The following is an 11,623-nucleotide window of genomic DNA, read 5'->3' on the forward strand; positions in this document are numbered from 1 at the left end:
TTAAAATATTTATTTTACAATATCTTATAATTTATCATATGTCAAATACAAAACTAATTATGTTAAAATTTGTATTTTTTTAACAAAAATGTTAGAAAGATCCTAATTTAAAGTCTTAATTTAGTATAAAAATTCAATTACAAATTTGTTAATTAAAAAAATTAATTAAAATTTTGATAAAATTATAAAAATTAATAAAATAATTAAATCTAAAGAAAATAAATATTTTATTAATCCATATATTAAGAAAAAGTATATGGAACCAACTCTAAATCAGCCAAAAATGAAACATCTTAATTAATTATAAATATAGTAATTAGTTTTATTTATTTATGATTTAAAATATTGGTTATTAAATGTTTCACCACATTTGAATTAGAAGGAGATACGTTCAGTATCATTGCAACGTGAATCACGGAAACTGATTCAATTAGCTTCCGTATCTCCACCCTCATTCTCTTTCCAAATGCCTAAAATATGATAAATCAAAAAACAAATTCAGAACCATCTAATTTACAAAGAAAAGAAACATCCTAATGTCTAATATAAACACCATTCACATAGAGATTTTGAATTCACCCAAAGACATTTGGCTGGTTTTTGGCTGAACCATCTTGGTTTCCTAGCATTATTGATATATTAAACAATGAAATCTAAACCACAATAATCCAAATAAGGGTCATTTGAATCAAATAGGACTAGATTAAAAAATAAAATTAATTTAGATCATAATAAAGTATAGAATAAAGTATTATTTTAGTCTCAAAATTTAGGCAAAATTTTATTTTGATCTCTAACGTTTCAAACATCATATTTTAGTCCTAACAAATTTTAAATAGATTCAATACGATTTTACTGTTAAAATTGACACTAACAGCTAACAGAATAAATGATATGGACATTAATAACGTTACTAGTTAAGTCATATCTTTTTCTATGAGCTAAAAAACATAACCGAAACCTTCTTATAATACTTTTTCTCCTCAATTTTCTTTTTGTATAAAACTCAAAATTCTAACAATCTATCATCAACGCTTCAAAATTAAAGAAAAAACTTTGATATCGTGATCGTTGATGGATCGAATATTATTGGCTCTTGAATATGCGACTTGTTTATGTTAAATTTAATAGTGGGATAACATTGGATCCGCTTAAAATTTTTTGAAATTGAAATAGGATGTTTGAAAGTTTTTGGGACTAAAATATGACGTTAGAAACGTTATGGACCAAATTAAGATTTGACCAAACGTTGAGGACCAAAATAATACTTTACCATAAATTATATCATTTTATATTTTAAATCGATACAAATCATACTACAAATATCATATCTCGTTTATACTGACAACGAGATAGGCATACGAGATATTTATTTGAATTAAGTCTCAAAGTGGTCCCTAAAGTTACACTCAAAGCTCAAAATAGTCTCTAAAGTTAATAGTTACTCAATTTTTCTCGATGTTACACTCCGAGACTTATAGTAGTCTCTTAAACAGTTTCTGTCCATCACTGGTCATCGAAAGCTGAGGTGGATTAATTTCTGCCACGTTGGCACGCCAACAGCTTACTGACGTGGCAAATGAAATTTTTTTGTTTACAATGTGGTCCTTTCCCTTTTAAATCCCTAATTCCCAATTTTTATTTTTTGAATTCTCTTCCTCATTTTCTTTTTCTTCAACCACATTATCTACTATCACTCTTTCAAATCCAGTTATCGATGCAACAATAATGTAAAATACCAATAATTATTTATCAATAAAAACATAGTAAATCACACTATAAACTTTTTAATTGGTACCTTCAACTGGTACCAGTACCAAAGATAAGGGAAAAAACACCATTTCATAGCTAAGACAAAATGAAATCCAATAAATTTTGTATAATTATGAAGATAACCAATCAGTTTATCATATACAATGTTCCAACTCTCTCAAACACTTTCAATACATCTCCAACGACGACGATCCAACTCACCACCACTGCCATATGGCTGACAATAACAATAACATCGATGAAGTCCCAACCTTTGCTCCCCTTTCACTCACAGCCAAGGCCACCTCCCGTTGGAGTTCCACCCGCTAAAGTACCTCGTCCGAGGTCACATTCACCCCCGGTGACCCCACGGAGCCAGCCCCTACCACAATGTACTACTCCAACCTCAGCTTTCGCGATGGAACTGTTTCAGCATGGTGTTAGACCCATTTCGAAAGGGGTGCGTGGTGACGTTTCAGGACAACTTAGACGACGATGAGCAGGACATCGAGGACGGATCACGTGCGGATGGCAATAAGACACTATTAGCAAGAGAGGCGGTTGTGGCACAGGAGGCGGTGGAGGCGGCTGCTACAGGGGAGGTTGTTGGAGAGTGATAGGAAGACGAGGCAGCGCAGATAGTGATGATGTCACTGACAGACTTGTTGGAAAAGATTGACAGAGAGATGGGACTTGAAAGATCGAGGTACAATCTAAGTGATGATGAGGAATTTGATGAGGATGAGGAAGATGAGAATGGTGATGGTAATGACTTGAAATACAGATTATATAATAGAGGTCATTGAAGATTGGATTTAAAAGAGTGAGCGGAGAGAAAGAGATTGAAAAAGAAGATAATGAGGAAGAGAATTCAGGGAATAAAAATTAGGGATTAGGGTTTTAAAAGGGAAAAGGGACCAGATTACAAACAAACGTGGCAGGAATTAGTCCATCTCAACTTTTCGACGACCTGTGATGGACGAAAACTGTCTGAGGGACTACTATGAATTCTGGAATGTAACTTCAAAAACAAAATTGAGTGACTATTATCTTCGTGGACTACTTTGAGACTTAACTCTATTTTTTTTTGTACTCCACGCATTTCGTTTGCAAACAATATATAAGACATAAATTTATGAAGACCACACCTACATATATTTACATACTAAAGACATATAATTTGTGTCTCTTTAAAATGGTAAGACACATATTTTCAAAGGTGGACACAAATTATACCATTTTTTTAGACAATTTTACTCTTATTAAATTTATAAAATTTCTAACACTACCCTCCTTCCTGCTTTATTTCCTCCCACTTCATCCTTCTCAATGAGTCACAAATCCTCCATCTCTTTACTTCCATCTTTCTCTTCTTCTTCATCTTGATCTATTCCTCTTCTAAGATAGCTAAATCTTTTTCGTTTCCTCCTCTTCATCTTTGTCTATTCTCCTTTTTTTTCTTTGTCTATTCTTCCGCCTCTTCTAACTCTTGTTGCATCTACTTACGTTTATGCCTAAATTCGCTATTGTTGCTATTCTGTGTCGCATCTATCATCATTTATAATGCCATCATTTTTTGATCTGTTATTCTTCTTCTTCTTTTCTTGATTTGCTTTTGCCTTTGCTTCTCTTGTTCAAGAGCTTCATCAATTTCATCATTTTCAAACTCGAAATTATAACAATGACTACTAATTTTGTTGGTAGATCTTTGAACTGAAGATGAAAGGAAGACTTTAGTATTGTCGGAGATAAATAGGTAGAATCGTTTGTTGATAGAGTGTTCTTTGTTTTTTTTTTAAAACAAATTGTATATTTAATTTATTTTAAAAGTAAAGGTTGTTATTTAGACCCTTGACAAAAAAATGGTAATAATAATAGTGGTATAATAATATTTGTTGATAAGGACAATGTTAATATTTTATAAAAACTTAATTTATTATTGTATTTTATATTTATTTATCAAACAAATTAAAAAATTATATATATCACTATGTTAATATCTTTAATATTTATATATTTGTGTTTATGTTTTAAATTTATACATAAATCAATCATAGCCTAATGTGTAGCTATACATTTTTTATTTAGAAAAAAAACACAAATAAATATTCAACTATTTGAAGCAATTTCACTAAAGTATCGAAAATTCAATAAAGGGCCTAAAGATAATACCTTTTCTAGTAACAATTATTCGATAACTAAAATTCAAAGAAAGAAAGAATGTGATGTCACTCTAACTAACTGCGTGTCCGTCATAAGCAGTGTGTTATGCTTAGTCTCACACAAATGGCAACTGGATAGGCTTTAACATTGTCTCTTCCTTACTTGGTAAGGGATTTGGTACGGATAAATTTTTTTTTATAGATTAGACAATTCTCAATCTTAGGTATTCTAATAAATTGAACAATTTCTAATTTTAAATACACAATATATATCTACACATTTTTTACATATCTACAAATTTTTTATTCTCGATTACAGTTAGAAAACTCGAACCTAAAACCTTTAAAATGAAAAAGAAGTGGAATGCCGTGTGAGCTTTTAATTCAACTTCAAAATTTGCAACAGAATGGGTTGGATGCATGAATGAGTTATATATATATATATATATATAAAAGGTGCTCGTCACTCGTCAGTACTAATAAGGCTAAGTCACCATCTCTCGGCTGGGAACAAAGAAAAGGTGTCTCTCATGTAGGGTCGTTATAATAAGTTAAATTTGTTAGATCAGTTTGTTTATTTATTTAAATAGATAGATTTTACTTTTAAATTAAATTCGTTTAAATTTTAGATTAAACAGATTAAACTTGATTAACTCAAAAAATAACGGGTTAAACGAATTAGTTTATAGGTTAAATAGGTAGTTTGTTTAATTTTTTAAAAAAAATAATACTTTCAGCTGATATTTTTTCGATTCGATTCGAAAATCCAATTTATCAACAACAAAAAAAATTTTGAATATTTTTTATCTAAAAATGATATTTTTTATTAAAATATTTTTTAAAAATTTAAATTAAATAATAAACAGACTGATTCGTTTAATTCATCGAATTAACCATAAATAATTCGGACTAAAAAATTTTAGTCCATAAAACGAACTTAAACGAACTAACTCATTTAATCCACGAACTTAACGAACCGAATTAACCCGTTTAACAATCCTACTCCCATGATCACTAGTAAAGTACTGTGTTATTATTATTTTGAATGTTGTTTCTAAACCATTTTGCTTCCCCTATGCAGTTTTATTAAAAATCGTCCACTTCAATCAATTGAACTCCCTTGTAAATTTCCTTTCCTCCTCACCTTTTACAAACTTAAAATCCTATCTCTCTTCCAGAATTTTCATTCCCACCAATTCCCTTCTTTTTAAATCGTCGATCTTCCAAGTAACTTTCTTTTTCCTAGTAATGTTTTTATTTACATTTTCTATTTCTTTTGCTGCTTAATTCTTTTGTAAATGCATCTAAATGCCTATTTTCTTTCTATAATTATGCATGTGTGTCTGCACCTCTATTTTTTTTTTTTCTGGTCAGGTCTGCACTTCTATTCTGAATATAGCTTTGCGATATCTTTCTATGCTCTTCCACTTTATGATGGTAAATTTTTTTTGTTTAATCTCTTACAATAACAGAAGATTAAAATGAAAGAGTATAAAATTAACACTAGCATGTATTTTAATTTAATTTTAAATTATAATAAAGTCTATGTCCAATTTTTATTACAATAATAAAAAATTTTAACTGTATTAATCACTAAGATTACAAGCACTCCTTCAAAAACCAAAAACAAATGAACCAAATTGATTTTATCCCAAAATAAACGAAGCTACAATTCCGAGCATCACAAAATAACAAGAACCAATAACAAACAGTCAAATTATTTTCGTTTTTCTTCCTAGTTTATTCCTTTTTATTCACAGGCTTTTTTAAAATAATTTCTCACAACACATAAGTCTTCTTTTAGTTACTAAAAAGGCTCAACAATAAAAATGAATATATCAAATTGAGACCCAATAAAAGAGAATACACTCAAACCAATTTGGGTTGGTTGAGTGGATCGAATCCCGCTTTGTGCATGCAGCAATTCATTGGCCAGCGATAGATTTTTAAATAGAGTTCAGATCTACGACCGATTAGTCTTTAACTTGTCGAGAGATACCGTAAAAAAAAAAAAAGAAACTAACACTCAAACATGTTGAATATATATTCTGAATTTTTTTCTTGTCTTTCCTTAAAAATTAATTTTCATCTTATAGCCAAAACATAGTTTACTAGCTAGCGTTGCTATAGTCACTCTTCATTATTATCATGAGAATTTCTTTTTTTATTGGCAGTAACAATCTCTTTTATATTATTCTCATATCTTGCTCTTGATTATTGATTCTTTCTGAATATAACCAAATCAACATTAAACTATATATAGTAATCCTGAAATTTTATTACATAATCAATCATAGCACAAATTAGAATAATCCGACCAAATGTTTGTGATCATAATAAATGGTAAAATCTATCTTTTCATTGACTTATGTAATTATTATTTTAAAATAATCAATAATATTATATAATTATGAAGTTAGCCAAGTCATCAACTCTATTAATCACGTCGTATTTTTCGTTAATAAAATGTGATCAATTAATGTTTTGATATTTTTGTCAAATTTTTAAATTTTTGTAAGAATTAATTTATTTTCTACATCTTTTAGGAGTATTTTTGTCAGCACCTTTAAATATTAATTTGGTAATTAACTCTAAAACAAATATAATTAATAACTAAAAAAGATAAAAAAATATGAAAATAAAACATGTATTTAAAAATTATATAATTGTTAGTTTTTGTAGCATTTATTATTCTTTTATTCAATAAATAAAATAATCTTTAGTCCAATGAACCATTTTGCTCCGTTTCACAAAACCTACGAGTTTAACGGATTTTTTTAATAATTTTAGACAAATAAATTTTTATCTAATTTTACTGTGTCTTGTATTAATTTTCATTTAATTCGGAGTTACTAATACAATATATAACAGATAACTTACTCACTTAATGATTTATGTAAGTATTTTTTGTAGTTTTTAACGTTTTACTCGACAAAAAATATCATATTAACCTAAAACTTGCAAGGAAAGAAATCAAAATCAATTCAAAATTTTTAATTTTTCAAATCGCTTTATCCAACGAAATAAAGATCACGGAAGGGAGTGAGGGTTAGTTTGAACACACTCTGATTATAATTATAAATAATTAAATAAACCATGATAACAATAATGATTTAAGAGCATATATGTAGCTGACCCCACTTTTATTAATAAAAAAGAGTTAGTTTAAACTTTAAAGTGAGGATATTTATAAAGTAATAAAATAAGATATTAATTATTGTTAAATTTATAATTTTTATTATGTGAAAGTTTTACTATATTAATTTAAAGACGATTATATTTTCATATTTTTTATTTTATCTAATTTTTTTTACTTTAGATCTGACACTTGATTTTATTATTGGTTCATCGATAATCAATTTTTTAATAATAATATAATTATACTACACGAATACAAAAATTAGTTACCAATAAGTAATACTATAAGAATACATATTTAATGTTAGTAAAAAATTTAGTTATATTCTTATAAAAATATTAAAGAGTTAACACTTTTAATGAAAAATGAAAAATTAGTTAGCATCTATTTAATATATTAAAATTGGATTTTTCTTCAACTACTAAAGGTGACGTGTTGATCTCTTATGCCTCCATTTTTCATCCAAAATGAATAAATTTTTTTCTATTCTAAATTAATTTATGAAAAAATATCTTTATTGTAATTATATTATAATTAATATTTAATGAATAATATATACTTATACTAATTTAGTAACATATCTTCATTATAATTATATAAAATCAATATTTAATGCACTATTAAACTACTTATCAATTATCAATTAAAAATACTTTAATAATTTTAATGATAATAATAATATCAATAATAGTAATAATAATAATAATAAAAAATCTTTGTTACCCGATTCACGTATATCAAATAATTTTTTTAAATTATTTTATAAAAAATATCTTTAATATAATTATATTGTAATTAATATTTAATGAATAATATATAATTATACTAAATTTTTCATCTATTCTAAATTATTTATTATAATTATATTATAATTATATTATAATTAATATTTAATGAATAATATATAATTATACTAATTTAGGAACATATATTCATTATAATTATATCAAATTAATATTTAATGCATTATTAAAAAATTATCTTAATAGTAAGTAATTTACATATTTATTTTTGTTTTACTAAAGTTTATATATAGTGTTTTCGTGTGGTACATGAATCTAAATTTGAGAGTCAATTCATAATTTTAAATTTAGTATTTTTTTTACTACTTCGTAGAATAAGAATGTATTCTTCGTTTTTTATTGAAGTTGATCCTTTTAAGGTACAATTTATAATTTTTTATAATATTTTTCATATACTCATTCTATTATATTATTCTTTTGATAATTTATTATTTGTTATTACTCTAAGTTATTCTTACCGTCTAATATTCCAGTTCAATTATCTTTTGCCACAATCATTTACAATGCATCACATCCATGAAATACCTCATCGAGTTGTCTTCACTTATTCGGGTTCCAATTACATGGATGTAAGCGTTCAAAGAAGGGGCAATAGTCTCTACTTTACCGAAGGATGGTTGGATCTACTCACCTATTATGACCAACCTAATGGAATGTGGTTAAAGCTAGATTTTTTAGAAAGAGCTCGATTTTTTATTGAGAAATTGCATCCACAGAACTTTATAGGGCACGTTCAAGTTCCATCCCCTCCATGCTTTTTACGTCTGTCCGAAAATCTTCGAAGTGGAGCACATAATGAGATTCAATTCCCTCAGTTTAAGTTCAGTTTTGCTAAATTCGTGACAAATTCAGATATGCAATTTCAACGATTGGTAATATATTTAAATTTTCTTATTTTAAGTTGTTCATTATTATAATAATTTTTTAACATATTTTGATTTTTTTCAGAAATTACCAACTTTCTTTTGCATGAATTTGCACGAATTCTAAATATTGAAACTTACGATGTTATTTTAGTTGGTTGTCGTTATAAGAATGATTTTATACTATACGTGATTAAATTATAATTATAGAATTTTAAATTATTGCCTCAATTTATATATTATGAATATTTTTTGTGGATATGCTATTTTTAAATAATTTAATAAAATGAAGTAGTGTCAGATATAATTAAGTTTATTTTTATCCTTTATTTTTTTTATTTGTATTTTTATTATATTTGACAAAAAATGCAACCTACATATATATTAAATCGTTGACCTAAACACAATTTATTTGCCAATAAAAATAGATTTTATCTAAAAAAAAATAATGAAACATGAATAATGTATGATTATGTTATTTATTCGACTAGCTAATTAATGCAAAATCGAGTACCTTTTTTTATTCGATTGAGGTCATATTCTGTTTGGTGAAAATTTCAATCACCTTAATTAAATAATGTCTTTGTGCCTTAACTTATACAGGTAGTAATATGTTACATATTATTTGGTATATCTAAGTAGTTATTTCCCATAGCGGAGATATAAAAATCATATTAAGGTTTTTTTGCCAAATAATTAGCTCATGAATAATATATGATTATATTATTTTGGAAAAATATTTTCACTATAATTATATCAAATCAATATTTAATTATGATAAAATATGTTAATTATAATTATATTATAGAATTATAATAATTACGATATTTATATTATATATTTTAATCATTTATGTAAGTGAATAAAATACAAATCAATCAAATCAGATTATCACGGTAAATAATATGTTGTATATTATTACGAAAAATAATCCGTGGATAAAATTGAAATTATACCCGTACCATATAATTATAATTGATTAATTGGTATAAAATGAAATTATACCCGTGCCATGAGTAATAATCTAAATAATTATATTTTAACAAAATATAATTTAAAATAATTTATAAATAATTATCTTAACAAAAATAATTATTTAATAATTGATTTAAAAATCAATGCAAAAAAGTAATTTTTAATAATAGTATTATTAACTGCGTAAATAATATAATTTTAAACTATTACTTGAAATATAAATAATATATGAAAATTTATTGAGTAAATCAATGATTTTGTACCTTAATAATTTGACAATTATTACTCAATTAACCAGTTAATTGAATTAGTAATAACAATTTTTAATTTTAAATTTTGTATATTAAGTAATTATTAAAAACTGGGTAATAACGATTTACACGGGAAAATCATTGATAAATTTAATTAATCATATAGAGTTCAATATACTAACAGTTTTAGTATATTATTTATGGCAAGAATATCACTTTTTTAAACTCATTCTTACAAATATTGGCATATAATTAATATAGATAACATATATACTTAATAAATATCTTTATTAAATTAATTATAACGATTAATACAAGATAAAAACATAAGTATAATCTAATTATAACAAGAATTTTCATCAAAGTAATTGACTAATAACTTGAATATAATTGACTAATAATAATAATAATATTATATGGACATAAAATTAATTAGTTAACAAATTGAATTTAGCTTATGGAATTTTATTTTCTACTCAAATTTTTAAGCATTACAGATTTTTATTTTTTATATTTACGGTAACTTTTGATCATAAAAAGAAAAAAAATTAGTTTTTATTGTTTCCTATTTTATTTATTTACAGTCATAATTAAATTTGATATAATTATAGTAAGTCTCTATAATTATAGCAATATAAAACTGCTTCATATATAGCAATAATATTATACATATTTATATATCTCCTCTTTTATTTTTTTTTTCAAAATTTTGGCATATAATTAATGTAGACAATATATAATATTAAACTATTTTGTTATGCATATATATGAATTTATAAAATACCCTGTATAATTTATACGTATGACATAATACATATGTCAAAAAAAGATTTTATATTTTTTTGTTAACCACTATTTTGTTATATGAAATTGTAATTTAAATTAAATTAATTTCTATTTATATAAAAGTTAATTTGGTTTTTTATTATTTAGCGTGTTTTTCAATCAATAATTTTATACTCTTCACTTTTTTTTCTCAGTTTCATTTTGAATTTTAATTTAGTGCTTAAAGGTAGTGATATTCCATTGATACTGAAATAAAGTTACAAATTAAAAGAGTCTATTGGGTAGAATAAGTAAAATAATGCGATACCCACATTGCAACATTCAAATAAAACAACTTAGAATCTAAAATGTTTATCATTCTCTTTCTCGCCGTCTATTATATTATCTATTCTATCTATTTTATGATATAAAAATCGAATTTTTACTTTTAATGATAGAATCAACGTAGCATGCTTCTGCTTTATTTTGTTTAATTCATTAAAGTCAATTCATTATGATGAATTAATTATATCAACTAATTGATTTGAATAGATATTTAAGTATCACACAATTTAAAATTATGTATATTAATTATTTGATTTAATTTTTATGATATATAAATTTAAGGAATAAATTAAAATAAGATAATTTATTATTTATTTAAATTGAATACAACAAATATAAATTAATTTAGTTAAAAATTTACTATTTTCTAATCTTCTATACATAAAAATGACAAAACAAAATTATAAAAATAATCTTTTTATCACTTTTGCTATTTTAATTTTATTTTCTTTGCTTTTTTATGTATAATTTTATTTTATATTAACTTTGTTTATTTAATAATAAAATATACTCATATTAATTCTATCATATAATAATATATTTTTCTCCTATATTAATCAAATAATTT

Source organism: Arachis duranensis, chromosome 4, assembly GCF_000817695.3.
Source record: "Arachis duranensis cultivar V14167 chromosome 4, aradu.V14167.gnm2.J7QH, whole genome shotgun sequence".
In the NCBI taxonomy this organism is placed as follows: Eukaryota; Viridiplantae; Streptophyta; class Magnoliopsida; order Fabales; family Fabaceae; genus Arachis; species Arachis duranensis.